Source organism: Trachypithecus francoisi, unplaced genomic scaffold (genome assembly GCF_009764315.1).
Source record: "Trachypithecus francoisi isolate TF-2019V2 unplaced genomic scaffold, Tfra_2.0 Contig01461, whole genome shotgun sequence".
NCBI lineage: Eukaryota > Metazoa > Chordata > Mammalia > Primates > Cercopithecidae > Trachypithecus > Trachypithecus francoisi.
In genome coordinates, this window is record NW_022681433.1 from 16,590,204 (window position 1) to 16,605,950 (window position 15,747).

Here is a 15,747-nt window from a genome sequence, read left to right on the forward strand (position 1 = left end):
GTTCCTGCATGTGGAGATCCCTAAAGAACCGAGACCCAGGCTAGAAATCCGAGATCGACGTGTCAGCAGGGTCCGTTTCTTCTGGGGGCTGTGAGGGAGGGTCTATTCCAGGCTGCTCTCCTTGCGTCTGGCACCCTCAGCGTTCCTTGGCTTCTAGGAGCATTGCCTCATCTCTGCCTTCATGTTCACATGGCATTCTCCCATGTGTCTGTCTGTGTTCAGATCTCCTCTTTTTGTAAAGACACCAGGCTTACTGCTTGTGGGCCCAACTTAATGACCTCATCTTAATGTAATTATCTACCAAGACTGGTTCCAAATAAGGTCACACTCATGGGCACTGAGGGTTAAGTCTTCACCATCTTTTTGGGGGATACAATTGATTCAAAAACATATACCATGTTTGTAACAATAGGCAGCGTGTACCCATGTGGCAGAAGATTTTAAAAGAATAGGCAGAAATAACAATAGCATTGTTAGGGTGTTAGGAATGTAGAGCCCTTCTCCTCCCACCGCATACCTGTGTACACACAGCCTATTCCCTGCTTGCTGTAACACTGGTTTTTGTTGTTAGTTTAAAAAGGTTTTAATTTTAGGGGTTCTTTTGTTGAAAAGCAACAACATCTAACTCCGGCTTTTTTTTTTATTATTATACTTTTAAGTTCTAGGGTACATGTGCACAACATGTAGGTTTGTTACATATGTATACATGAGCCATGTTGGTGTGCTGCACCCATTAACTCGTCATTTACATTAGGTGTAACTCCTAATGCTATCCTCCCCCCGGCCCCTCCCCACAATAGGCCCCGGGGTGTGATGTATCTTAAGCAAAAAGGGAGTTGATTGGAAGGGTGCCAGCTGTGCCTGGAACTGATGAGATGGCTAGGGAACCAGGCCAGGGAAGGGGTGGAAGGGTCGCTCCTAGGAGTGGAGGAGCCACAGGAAGGCGTGTGATGGGAGACTGGCCATGGCTCCCCCCCAGGAGTTAGGGAGGTATCCAGTGAGTCCTTAGAAAATACAAAATATTTAATTAAAGACCCTGTCTTGGAGAAGTGTATACTTATTGGAGTTATAATAAGGAGTTAACTTATTACAAGTTAGTGACTGTCTGTCCGTCACTCACCCAGGGGTTCAGGTCCCAGGATGGAGGATTCAGCTGTCCGAGCTTAGGTGATATGTCCACCGCCTGGTGGCACTGGAACAGGGAGAAGGGTGGAGTGTCTGCCTCCAGGGACCGTTGCCTTCTATACGTGAAGGCAGGCCAAGTAAGTATTTAACAGGGCAGACAGTACTATAAAGAAAAATAAAACAGGATAGAGGACATTCATTTCCAAAGAGTGTCATTCTAACACGATGCACTTGTTCCGTGAACCTGCTCTCTCTTCCCTAGAGGGAGACACCCAGAGCTTCATCAGTGGCAGCAGACACCTCCAAGTCTAGGACCTCTGAGGATAACCAGTCCTCCAGTTCCATGCCTCTGCAGTGTTGATAACCAGAGGCAGATTTAAGCAACACGTCCCTACCAGAATGGCAAGGCGGGGAAAGGAAGGAAATAGAAAAGTTGGGATGACTGTGGAGAATAAAACAGCATGCAAAGTTTACATTTCAGCATTTGAACAGATTCCCCCTAAGTCAATATGTAGGATGCGCCAAGGCGCCACAGACGGCCCTGGAGAAGATGACTGTGGGTAATAGGAGGAGTAGGAGCAGGCGGGGGAGGTGATGCGAGGACAGGTGAGTAGGATAGGAGGCAGTGAGGCAGAGATCTGAGGGAGGAGAAGTCCTAGCAGAAGGAGCATCAGAAGTCCAAAGTCATGCAGGAAACAGGATGTGTCTGAGGTTCAGCAAGGAGGCAACAGTGAGAGGAGCTCAGGGAGCAAGAGCAGACGAGGATGTTGCAGGCTGGGAGGTGGGCTGAGGCTGGACAGGGCTCTGCAGGTCATGAGGAGGCTGATCTTGTTCTCAGTGTGGTGTGAAGCCATGGACCGCAGGAGAATAGTATGTTCTGATTTATGCTTACAGAGGGAGGGCAGTTTGTGGGGGGAAAGGAAGGCGAATGGAGATTGATTTGAAGGCGATTGCATTAGTCCATTTGAGAAATATAGTAGCAGTGACCACAAAAGCCATCCCCATTTTCCGTGGGTGCTCATTTTCCCAGTGGTATGAAGAGGCACAAATGGCCAGCCTTGGTTCTAATTCCTTGTGGCCAGGACTATGAACTCCAGAGGAAGTACTTCTCCCTTGGGGGGCACTAAACTCAGTTTCAACAGAGCAGAGTTCCTAGGTGGGAAGAACACATTTTGCAAGTGTATTGTTAAGTAATCCTAAGAAGCCGCTTCTATGTTTACCCTTGGTTTCCGGCCCTGCGTCTTCTAGTATGGGCGAGCCTCTCCAAATTAGTCACTTCTTCAGAGCCTGCGTCCCATCCAGGGCAGTATGGCAACTTCTGGGTGTGTCTCCAAGCTGCCTCTGTAATTTCATTTTTATTTGGTCATTATTGAGTGTGATGGAGTCATGTGCTTCCTTCTGTGTGACATTCTGGGCCTGGGTGGCGTGTGAGATGCTGCGACAGGATCGGGGCCTTCTGTAGGATCCACAGAGGTCTGACAGTGCAGGAAATAAATCCAAGCCCAGCATAAGTGGCCCTTCCAGTAGGGACAAATCACCACCCCCTCTATTATGAAAAGGCCCCACTGCAATCAACTTTCCACAAAGGGCTGTCTGGTTCCTGCAGGGAACCGTATCATCAGCTTTGTTGAGGGGAAGGCCCAGACTTCCTGTGGTTTAGCCCAGGCTTGGCATCCATTTTTGCCACCATGGCCTTTTTCTTGCTTTCTTCTTTTTTTTTTTATTTTTTTTTTCCTTTTTATGAACTCACTGAGCAAGTATCCAGGTGACTAGGAAGGAAGAGTGGCATCTAGCTGCACATTGGGACATCATGTCCACAGGATGATTAATTAGTCTCTCTTGCAATAGGATTCATGTAGGATGGACGTCATCTCACGCTTTGCGTGTATTCTGATGTAGCCAGTTACACCCCTTCCCCAAACCCATCCTCAGCCCATCTTGTTCTTTTCACATTCCTCCAGGCCATTCAGCCAAGCCATTAGCTCCTAACCGGGAGTGCACATGAGCTAAATCCTTACCTTGCCAAAGCCAATCTCTCCTACTCAGAAAGGCTTGGGAAGAGTGTTACTTACATTTGCTGCCGGGAGTTTCCCTGTCCTGAGGACACAGGCACCAGGCGGATGGTAGGAGTCCTCTTTGAGAAGCTAGGGAGAAGCTTTGTACTAGCATGGCTGCCCGGAGGCTCCCTGGCTCTGCTCCATCAAGAGGCCTGAGTCTGGGAGTTGAGTGAGGACCCTCCTTTGGCTTCTCTGTCATGGTGGCTCAGGTCGGGCTCTGCTCGCCAGCCCTGGAGAGTTCCTCCTACACAATCTTGTGATACCTTAGTGGAATCACTCATCTGTTTTGTTCCTAGGGACCCTAAGATCAGTTAACAGCACAACCAGAGATTTCATGGGTTCAACCATTCAGATGACCAAGCTGGCCCTGCTGTGTGGTATGCCCACCTTATGTCCCACCTCCATGGAGAACCAGGTCTGCATTGTAGTGGAACCGCCTCTCAGCAGCACCTCTGGCCTAGAGAGATTAGCATTAGTTATAAAAGCTGCTGTCACATGGGAGATGCAGCCCAAGGGGTGGTGCGACTCACATGATAGACCATCTCTAGCATTTCCATCTCAGTCCTGGAACTCCTTCCTTTCCATGCACTGAGAGTTTTAGGTTCACATACCAATGAAGTGCTAGAATGGCATCCAGCTCCGTAAGCCCACAAAGTGATCTCAGCAAACCAGCTGTAAAAGCATCATTTTGAGACACGTTGGGGAGATTTTCAGATGGACTGAATATTTGGCAGCACAAAGGAATTATTTTTAATTTTGTTAGTTAGAATAAGATAGTGCAGTAATTTAAGTCCTTGTTTGTTATAGTGTTTGTAATATTTTAAGTCCTTGTTTGTGATAGTGAAATACTTTCTGCATAAAATATGATATGTGAGATTTGTTTTAAAATACTCCAAAAAAGTTGAGGGGAAATAATTGAAACAGTATTGGCAAAAGATTGATAATTGTAGGTTCATGGTATTATTTGCTTTTGTGTGTATTTGATATTTTCTGTAGTATCAACTTTTAAATAATAATGAAAGTATATTTCTCCTCCCTGGTCAGGTATTCTCAAAATCTTGATAACCAAATGTTGGTAAATGGATATAAAAATAGAACTAGACAGAAGGAATAAGTCCTACTGTGACCACAGTTAATGAGAATGTATTGTATAGTTCAAAATAGCCACAAGAGAGAATTCAAATGTTCTTTTCTTTTTTGAGACAGAGTCTCACTCTGTTACCCAGGCTGGAGTGCAGTGGTGCGATCTCAGCTCATTGCAAGCTCCGCCTCCCGGGTTCACACCATTCTCCTGCCTCAGCCTCCCGAGTAGCTGGGACTACAGATGCCCGCCATCATGCCCGGCTAATTTTTTTTTTTGTATTTTTAGTAGAGACAGGGTTTCACCGTGTTAGTCAGGATGGTCTCGATCTCCTGACCTCGTAATCCGCCCGCCTTGGCCTCCCAAAGTGCTGAGATTACAGGCGTGAGCCACTGCACCTGGCCTCACATGTTCTTAATACCAATAAATGATAAGTGCTTAATGTGATGATTACCCCGATTTGATCATTCCACATTGTATACATATATTGAAATATCACACTGTGCCCCATAAATATTGTACAATTGTTATGTGAGTTTAAAATAATAATACAAAAAACTCTCCAAATTAAGTAGTACCCACAACTGAATTTTTCTCAAAATACAGAAAATTGAACATTGCAATTTAATTTTTTTTTTTTTTTTAAGAAATGAAGGCGGAGTCTTTCTAGGTGAATGGAGCCCTCCCTTCTGAGAAGTTGGCAGCGCCGTGCTTTGCTCTTCCTTTCTCTTGCCACTTTTCTCTGGCCCTGTTTGGAGCACGTGTCTTACCTCTTCCCAGCCACACAGCCTGCGAAGGCAGGTCACGTGGGACAGGCCTGAGTCATGTTTGTAGGCTACTGGGTGTGTTATTTGGGATAATGGAGTTGGGATAATGAATCTCAGTGGCACTTACTGGAGCCTTATCGGAGGGAAGAGTGACAAGCTGTAAACACCACTGCATTGTTGGGGATGGTGTCTGTGGCTTCTCCTTCCTTGGGTGTTAGGAGGGATGCCTGCACTGCTAGAAGATTGTCCTGGGGCATTATCTTTGCTGCCTTTTCTTTGCTTTCAATTAAGCTTTTCTCTTTCATTTGAGACAACTTACTCCATCACAGCCTACGGAAGCTCCTAATTTTTCTGTACTTAACATTGGGTTCCAACTATACTTCCTCCTTTAACCTCCTTTAATGTTGATCAGAAGTCAAATCTGATTGCTTTTCAGAATTCTTACTTTGCATTTCAGATTCCTTCTTCTCTATTATCCATTCCCCTTCTCTTTCTGCTTATCTTGTCCAAAGTTCAGATTAGCTTGCTTTTCTTGTCTCGCAGAGAGGAGACTGTCCAGTTTCCTTCACTGTTAGACTTGAGTGGGATCTTCACAGAGACAAGCACAGGACGAATGCACACCCATGCACCGAAGTCAGTTGATATAGGTAGACCCCTTTCAAAAAATGATACCTGGTCTGTTACATTTCTTGAAAGCCCTTTAGTTAACCAGTAAGTATACTATATTAGAGCATTTAGTAATAATGCCAGATAATAAAGGAGGAACGTCAAGCTTAGGTACAATAATAGCTAGATATAAAAACTAGAGAAAATGCCCTTTTTGAGGGCACGCAAACTCGGCAAGTTGACTTGCTTTAAAAAATGTTTCTAACTTACTGAAGTAATTGCTCAATTTGATTTTTTAAATTTTTACTTTTTTTTTTTTTGACAAATATAGTTCTTTTTTGCAAGCTAGGAAAGAAAAGCAAATTGACCCAGTCTGGCCTCTAGTGAGCTAGGCTGAATTACTCATTCTTTATCAGAGTGATACAGTAATATGAATTGCTAGCAGGCAGGTTGTAAAACTAAATCATAACCATCTGTCCACATTTTTCATGAGGAAACAACCAAAAATTGAGTCCTTTAAAGGCAGGTTATAAATAAGTAACATCTTGATCTGTGAAGGGGACAGCATGACCCAAATTACATGCCAGCCAGCCTGTCTGAGAAGCACAGCTGAGCTGGCCAGTGAGTGGTAAAGAGAGCAGCGCTTTTGAAAACCTGCTCTGAGACAATAAGAATTCTGGATTCTGGTCGGGTGTGGTGGCTCATGCCTGTAATCCCAGCACTTTGGGAGGCCAAGGTGGGTGGATCACTTGAGGTCAGGAGTTCAAGACTAGCCTGACCAACATGTTGAAACCTCATCTCTTTCTCTACTAATACAAAATTAGCTGGGTGTGGTGACATGCCTGTAATCCCAGCTACTTGGGTGCCTGAGGCAGGAGAATTACTTAAACATGGAAGATAGAGGTTGCAGTTAGCCTATATCATGCCATTGCACTCCAGCCTGGGCAACAAGAGTGAAACTCCATCTCCACAACAACAACAAATGATGGATTCTGCTTGTCAGTAAGAAAGCAAGTAAAAAGTGTCACAGATGTGCAAAATTGGTCCTTGTTTATACCAGAGTTTACCATGAGAATAAAGAAAGGCCAGGCGCGGTGGCTCACGTCTGTAATCCCAGCACTTTGGGAGGCTGAGATGGGCAGATCACTTGAGCCCAGGAGTTTTGAGACCAGCCTGGCCAACATGGTAAAACCCCATCTCTACTAAAAATACAAAAAATTAGCCAGGAGTGGTGGTGCATGCCTGTAGTCCCAGCTACTCAGGAGGCTGAGATGGGAGGATTGCTTGAGCCTGGGAGGCAAAGGTTGCAATGAGCCAAGATCGCACGACTGCTGTCCAGCCTGGGCAACAGAGCAAGACCTCCTGTCTGCCAAAAAAAAAAAAAAGAGAGAGAGAGACTGGAAAGTTAGACATATGAGTGAGAAATAAGATACTTAAATTTTGAAAATAAATGTCTTCGTGATAAATCCAGCATGCTACATTTTCCCTTTTACCACAAAAACAGACTAAGGACTATTTTAAAAGAAATGTTAAGTTCTAAATGAACACTTTCTAGCACAGAAGCACGTCCTCTTCCCCCATACGATCAAGGTTGCTGCTCTTCCCCTGCTCAGGCCATGTCAGGAGCTTTGCCAGGGCAGGAAATTGACAAAAGCAGAGCATCTCCTAGCTAGCCACTGCGGAGCAGGGTTAGCATCCTTGGGGTGGACCATCCATATGGGTCAGCTGTAGTTTTGATAAGCATCTGCAGGCTGCCCGTGGGCATCTCGTCTCATGCCTGGCCTTGTGCATACTGAGCTGGGTGCTGGGCCTCTCAGGAACCCCGGGGTCCAACAGCACATGCGAGTGACCCTACAGGAGTGATGCTGCCTCCTTGCTAAGCCCAAGAGAATGGGGGAAGACCACAGCTCCCAACAGTCTTAGGGGATCTTATGCGGACTCTTCTTGTGAACAGATCGGTGCGTCTTTCTGCTGCTGTCTGTGGGGAGTGGGCAGGGCAAGGGACTTCCACCCACACGGCCGCCAAGGGGAGCCATCCCCACCTGCCATCCCCAAAACAGCCCCCAGAGCTTCACTTGCTTTCTTACTGTGGTAGATGTTTCCTGCACAGAATTGAGGTTGTTCTGTATAAAGAAAAAACAAAAATGTACCAAGACATTTTCCGGTGTGTTTAAGGCCCAGTGATTTCAAAGTACATTTGGGGGTTATCACTCAGGGGGTGACATTCTTTCCCTGTCTACCACTCTCGTTTCTTCTGTTTGATTTTGTACTGAATGTATACATCCCCTTAGTAATGGAAAAGATTTACTTATTTATGTATTTATGTACTTTTCCCTGTTGAGGGATTAGTATTGGTTGTAAAACCACATCAGCTCACCATTATGATACTTTGATGAGCTTAAAATTATTGAGAAACGCTATAGGAGAGGCCAGTAGAGCTTAATCAACCAGTGATGTCTCAGGAAATGTCCAGGTGCTCCGAAATCTTTCTGAATTGGATTTTCTTTTATTGTACTGTTATTTTAGATTTTCTTTAGAGACAGAGTCTCACTCTGTTGCCCAGACTGGTCTCCAACTCCTGGCCTCCTGCCTTGCCTCTCCAGAGTACTGGGGATTACAGGTGTGAGCCACCACACCTGGCGTGAGTTGGATTTTAAACGTGCTGTTGGTTTTGATTCATTGAACAAACACGTATGTCCCTATTATAAATGAGGCACAGTCCCAGAGGCTGGGCAGGTCTGAGGAAGCTAGAGAGTTCCTACAGAGCTGCCAGTGTAATGAGTAGGAAAGGCCACCACAACTGCACGCGTGCTGAGTATAAACGGGGAGCGTGTCAGTCAGATCGGGGCTGTCCCAAGCCCTCACGGAGGAAATGACCTCAAATGAGGCTTGAGGGATGGAGGGAGTTAGATTAAGTTGTTAGGGGGAGTGTGTTCCAGGCAAAAGTGGAGGCCAAAGAAAGGAGAGCACATCTGAGCAGCTGAGAGGAGGGTAGCCCAAAAGAAACCCACACTGATCCGGTCACAGTGTCCTCCAGGCCTCTGTAAGGAGCTGGCAGATCCCGCAGTGTGGCCTGCACTTGCCTTCCTGGCTCCTCTTCCCTGGTCCCACAAGAAGAGTTGCATCCTCACCAGGAGTCAAGGGCATGACCCCACCAAGCCTGTTTATGGCAGTGCTTTATTATGATGATATGGAACTGATTTAGATAATATGTAAGCAAATAAAATGTGAATATGAGACTGAAAGGAGACTTGGCATCTATGACAATGAAATAGAATAGTTTGGAGAAACCCAGTGAAACTCAGTAAAAGTGAATTGTTAAAGAAAATTCTATCAAATTAGATGAGAATTGACAGACTGGAAAAAATGGAAATACCAAGCAGTCTGTGTTCAAATTGCTTCACCAGTGTCTCTGGTTTTATCGCTCAATGTTGAAGAAGCCAGAACTGAAAATCATAGTGGACGCATATGGGTGTGGATTGTACAAGAGACAATGCAGAATTCTAGTCAGTTGATCGTACACAGGGAGCCTTGTCCTGCATCATGACAAAGGTGAATGATTGCACCTATATATGTGTTAACATGTTCATGGCATGCACGCATGGGGCACTTTTTTTGGCTTAGGGCTTTTAGGCAGCCCGATTGCTACAAGTCAGAGGACCTCAGCTCCAGGTCAAGGCTGTAGCAGGATGCAGAGGAGGCTGAGAGGTGGGCCTCCCCTAAGGTCAGGCTGCCTGGGAGGACAGAACCTGGACAACTGGCAGCCACTGAGGGCTTTTGAGGGGAGTGAGATGATCAGATGTGCATTTCAGAGAGATCGTTGGCTGGATCGTGGAAGACTGGAGACCTCAGGAGTCTGTTGCCTTGGAAAATGATAGTGGCACTGGAGATACGAAGAACTTCGAGGTCGAGGTTATTGGATGTTTGGGGCCAGGGAGCAGCCATCCATGCTACCTCTGATGCCTGGGTGACAGGGAGCCTAGGAGGAGAGCATGTAGGTCAGTTGGGGAGCTTTTACTCCATTCCAGGCAGGTCAAGTCAGAGCTACGTGTGGGCAGCTCGATGAAGGTGACATCACCACATCCTTGATTTTGAAGCTCTGATTCTGAGGAGAGGGACCCAAAGCTAGAGGTGAAGATTTGGGAGTCATCAGCAAAGTGATTCCTAAAACTCTAGGAAGGAGCGTGATGAGGGGGGATAAAAATGAGAAGAGGATCTTGAACCATGCTCTGGGGACCAACATTTGGGGACCAGTGAAGGCAAAGAAATTCACAAAGAAAATAGAAAACAGGTAGCCAGGCAGGTACGCAGTGTCCCAGATGTCAGAGGAAGCCAGGGCCTCCAGGTGGGAGTGGTTCACACTGTCAGGTGCACAGAAGCGTAGAGAGGAAAATACCCACTGGATTCAGCGGCAGGGAGGAGCTTAGTGACCTTAAAAAAACAAAACAAAGTTTCAGTTCAGCAGTTCAGTGCTAGGGCAGGGCCAGAATGCCATGGGGGGATATTGAGGGAGTTGTCTTAAAATTGAGACATTTTTTGCTTAAGCCGTGTTGATGGTTTTCTGATTTTATAGCTGAAAATATCCCATAAAGGCTCAGGACTAATGAAAAACAATTTGTTAGGCTACGATATAAAAAATTATTTTGTCTGTGTATTCCCAGTATCTGAAAGCTTGTTGGTATGAATGTGTCAGCGTTTATTCTTACTAAATGTTTTTCAAAGAGATGGTAAGAATACACATCAGAAAGTTGCATTCCTTGATTTAGAATTGATATGAATCCCCAACATTTAGGAAGTAGGTGGATTTAATCATAGTAAGTGCTTATCTTGTTTCAAATTTGATTTTTTAAATGAAATTAATTGAATTATGAGAAATTACTGAAGGTTATTTCTTTGAAAAATCTTGTAAAGAAGTTTATTCAAATTATTTGGATTTATTTTTTGTTTAAAACAAAGATTTTTGTTTTGTTTTGTTTTTTGTTTTTTTTTAACTCTTGTGATTGTTAAAATCCTACTTCTGATTTGTTGGTATAACAAATTTTTGCACTGATTGTTTGATCAGATCACACCATGTTTCTGTTTTTCCTTAGGACTGTCAATAGAATAAGGCAATAAGAATTCTTGATTCATAGCCTAAGTGCATCACAAGAAGGAGGTTACTCATACAGTTATTCTGGCCTTATTCTGTCCTAATTATTATGAAGTTAATTTTCTTATTAATAGACCTTTGGGTCAAAAAGTGAGCAGGTGACCTTGGGCAAGTTCCTTAATCTCAGAGTCTTCATGTCTTTATCAGTAATGGGAGAAATTCATATCATCTGCCCCACAGACGTGGAAGAATGACCTGGCACACAGTTAAGTGTGCAGTAACTATTACTAATTAACTAGGGAAGCGTTAACTACACAGGCAACAAGGGCAGTGATGAGCAGGAAACTGTTTCCATCCAGAGTTCTGAGTTACTGGTGTAACTGCACCAATCAGCAATGTAGCTCAGACAAGTCATTTAGTCGCTTAGTAAAGTCATAGGGCACTTGGAGTCGATGTGGAATAATACACTGTTTAATTATTATCCAAATATAAGTTAAGCAAATTTAAAATGCGTATGTTCAGGTTATTAAAAAAAAACTTGATTGGATGTTTTTTATAGATTATCTGGGCCCCAAATTTTAGGTGTTGTCTAACGATTTTTCAATGTGTCACCCAGAGACTCCACTAAATCTTTTGTTAAAAGGAAGGAAAACAAGAAAAGCCATAGCAGGCATTGAGGTGTGTGTGATGCCTTTGAAATGGCTTTAAGCATCCCATACAATCTTTTTGTTCTCTTGTTTTTTGAATTATCTGTGTCTGCTTCTGCATGTTACTCAAATCGATTTTCAAATACTTTCTTTCAATAAAGAATCAGAGGGAAAATAGGAACTCAGGAATCACTTGCTTGGTGCCTGTTGCATGGTAGCGGCAGAGCTGTCAGGAAAGCTGGTTGGAGAACTGGTGACGGAGCACTTGGATTTTTAGGTGGGGATGCCCTGAGCCTTGCCGGGTTCCCTTCTCACCCCACATGGCACTTCATACTCATGCCAAGGAATATTGGCTGTTGATTATACACTCATCCCTGGTTGTCTGAGGGGGGTTGGCTCCAGGGCTGCACAGACATCAAACTCTAAGGCTGTGCAAAAGTCCCTGATATAAAATGGCCTAGTATTTGCATATAACCCATGCCCGGCCTCTGTATACTGTAAGTCACCTCTAGATTATTTAAAGCCTCATATCAATACAATGTAAATGCTATGTAAATAGTTGTTATTTACTTTGTTAAATAATTATTTAATAAAAATTTTGTTATTACTAAACTGCTTTGTTTAGGGAGTAGTTACAAGAAAGACGTCTGTACATACTCAGTACAGTCACAGTTTTTTAAATGTTTTCCATCTGCGGTTGGTTGAGTCCACAGATGTGTAACCCACTGGTACGGAGGGCCAACTGTATTTAGAAAACAAGATGAATCAGTGCCCTTATCAGTGCTCACAGCAAGTGTCTTCCTGACTGCTAAGACTGCCCGTAGTAAAATGCCTGTTTTCTGACTGCTATGAGACAGCCTGGATTCCACAGCATCCAAAGGAATTTAGAAATTATGAAAGGCTTCTGTATGCAGGAACAAGGACTACACATATGGCCTTTAGTGACGTATCGCCTGCAAGTCTTGGAGATTGTGTTAGCTCCATCGCAGTTATCTTAGCGGGTGTTTCATGCCTCATTGTTGCCTATCATCGAGATTTGTTTGGAAGGAATATAGTGTTCTATTTCTGCCTCAGAAAAACATCATAAACTATTAAACTTTTTTTTTTTAGCAAACTCATGAAATTTCATCTTGTAGCAGTTAAAACATTCTCAATTCTTAACTGCTAGAGTTAAAAAGTAAAAGTTATTGAAAATATCATCTGTCTTATTGCTAAGCTTCAGAAATTGGATTTTAAAAGAAGAAAGAATACTAAAAGTCAGAGGAAGGAGAGCGAGAGAGCTAAACATCTAGCAAACCACTGCCAAGAGCCAGTAGCACTCTGTACATATTCCTGGCCTGATCTTACAGACAAAGTCAGGCCTTAGAAATATTCAGTAACTTTTCCTAGTTTGGCTAAGCAAGATGTAATGAGTAGACAGTGGAATTAGCATTCAAATGAGATCAGACTGGAAAACACAGATTGCTTTCCATTCTACTCAGTTTCCCATATGTTTTCTCCATCACAAAACACAATATCATCTAATTGATTTGCACAAGGATATGCCTGTTGGCAGTTTTAAAGACCATGTCCCAATAATTGCCTTCTATTAAAACAAAAAAGTTATATTCCTCCAATCCCTATTGTGTTCTTGTTAGGTTTGAAATGTGCTCGGTCCTAAGGATCTGAAAATAACCAGGTAAATACAGAAAAGAAGTGAAATCTGTACTAGGTCCTGAAGGATGAACAATCCACGTGTGCTTACAGAGAACAGGAAAACAATGGCCTTCAGCTGAAGACGGCACCTTATCTTTTAAAGGACGATTTTATATTTATTTCTGCATTAATCAAAGTTCTAGTCCGTGCCCAGGTCCAGCGTATCTTGTTTGGAGCTGTGTTTGGAGAGGGTGGGATATTGAGTAGGGGTGAACGATGAAGGGGTTCATGGAAGCCGCCGAGAGCACATATTCGCTGGTTTTGTGTGTTCAGGTCTGCGTTGCTCCAGAGTGAAAAGCAGTCGCTCCGAAGGCATGAAGAGAGGCCCTTTTCCTCCAGAGCTGTCTTGAAGCAGGCCGGGGCGGGTCTCACAGAGTTTGCCTTTGTACTTCAGGCTCCATTTCCTGAGCTGAGTGTGATGGGGCCCGCCCCTCCTGTGGTGAGGAGGCTGTGGCTGCTGAGTGGCTTTTCAGTCAGACCTAAACTCAGCCTGCCTTTGCCCAACAGGAGTCGGCCTGCCGAAGCAGCGTCCACCCTGCTCCATGTCCACCATGTCTGTGCTGGGACATGCCGTGCCCTGTGTTACGTTCAATGCCTTTCAGGTTTTCTTTGGAAAGTCGCATCACTGCGACCTGTAGATTAATGATCGTGTTTGTCTTTAATCCATTCAGAATTAAGGGGTCACTCTGGGTACTCGATTATTTGTGGGCGTGGACATTGGCCTGAATAACTGATAGCAAATGTAGCAACTTGTTCCCTGTGAAGGACTTTCCCATCCCAGCTTTAGAAAGTGCAGCCCTGTCTCAGCTGTGGGAGACGGCCAGGGATGTGCACAGGTCCTGGCTGTGTCACTCCTGATTCTGAGTAGTCATTGTCCATGTGGGAATTGGGATCACGGCTCATTCCAGCCCGTGGCTGCCTTGGTTCTTGGCTGATGTGCCCATCCTTCAGCACATTTCCTAAAGCTGATAGCCGCGTTTCCCAGGGACAGCATGACTCTCGCCTGGGGCCTGCCCCTCTGCCTAGCGCCCGTCCTGTAGTTCTGGGTAATGGGGTCACATCAAAGTTAGTGGGGACATAAAGTTCCAAGGATATTCCTGGGTTCTGGATATGTCTGTACCATGAAGGGAGGCCGCTCTTTACAGAAGCTGCAGCATGTGGGAAACTTTGGTGCTGGTCGTCTCTCTGCACTTAATTAGGAGATGGTCATAGAAGAAAATATCTACCATGTCACACTTAAGAAGCTAACAGAAATGTGGAGCTCAAAGGAACCTTAATGGCCACTTAATCTCAAGAACCTTAATGAACCTACTCAGTCTCTAGAAATCCTCCTGGAGAGGTCAAGTGCTGACTACTGTTCCGAGTTTGAGATACTGCTGCTAACTTGCCTCTCCAATAATTTTATGACATTTCTTTCCCAGATGTATGTAAATATATATGGGTTTTGGGACTAGCTTAGCAGAAATAACTCTCTGTATCTATAGAATGAAAATAATCATAACATCCTCTGTGTTTTCAACATCTAGTTTTAAAAATTAATTTTAATTTTTATAGAGATAATGTCTTGCTCTGTCACCCAGGCTGGAGTGCGGTGGCCTAGTCATAGCTCCCTGCGGCCTCAAACTCCTGGGCTCAACGGATTCTTTCACCTTAGCCTCCTGAGCAACTGGGACTCAAGGCGTGTCACCAAGCTGGGCTGATTTTTTTATTGTTTGTAGAGATGGGGTCTTATTGGCCGGCCGCGGTGGCTCAAGCCTGTCATCCCAGCACTTTGGGAGGCCGAGACGGGCGGATCACGAGGTCAGGAGATCGAGACCATCCTGGCTAACACGGTGAAACCCCGTCTCTACTAAAAAATACAAAAAAATCAGCCGGGCGAGGTGGCGGGTATCTGTAGTCCCAGCTGCTCGGGAGGCTGAGGCAGGAGAATGGCATGAACCCAGGAGGCGGAGCTTGCAGTGAGCTGAGATCCGGCCACTACACTCCAGCCTGGGCGACAGAGCGAGACTCTGTCTCAAAAAAAAAAAAGAGAGAGAGAGAGATGGGGTCTTACTCTGTTGCTGTGGCTGGTCTCAAACTCCTAGCCTCAAATGATCCTCCCACCTTGGCCTCTCAAAGTGCTGGGATCAAGGCATGAGCCACCATACACAGCCCTCAGTGTTTATTTTGTCCTCTCTGATTTCTCAACTTTTCATGTTAATATGTAAGTTGGATATCTGCACTCCTACCTGTGGATCTGATCCCTTTGCTTAATCCTTTCAGTGTTGCCAATAACTGATGATGGTCATTTCCCAGTCCCAGTGAGGTAATGGTATCTTATCCAAAGAGAAGAGATTAATTTGGGGGTTGGATTTTCCTTTTTTTATTTCAAGGCGGGGCTTCCCTCTGTCACACAGGCCGGTGTGCAGTGGTACAGTCTCAGCTGTCCGCAGCCTCAACCTCTCAGTCTCAAGTGATCCTCCCACCTCAGCCTCCCAAAAGTGCTGGGATTATAGGCATGAGCCACCAATGCCCAGCCAGGATTTCAAGACTTCCTTGAACTATGGTTTAGGTTTTTGTTGTAGCATTCTTTTAATCTGGTAAATGTGGGCTCTGATCACTAAAAAAAAATTTAAGCTAAAAGTCACAGCTCCTTGTTCTGTCATGACCCTTTCTACATTAGTAGTATAACGTCTTCCAA

General features: G+C 44.6%; 1 protein-coding gene across 2 annotated transcripts in view; it reads left to right on the top strand.

Moving 5' to 3' along the window:
- The window catches only part of SPATA13 (spermatogenesis associated 13), a 157,576-nt gene that overhangs the window by 97,187 nt on the left and 44,642 nt on the right, over positions 1 to 15,747 (top strand). The window lies entirely within an intron of this gene.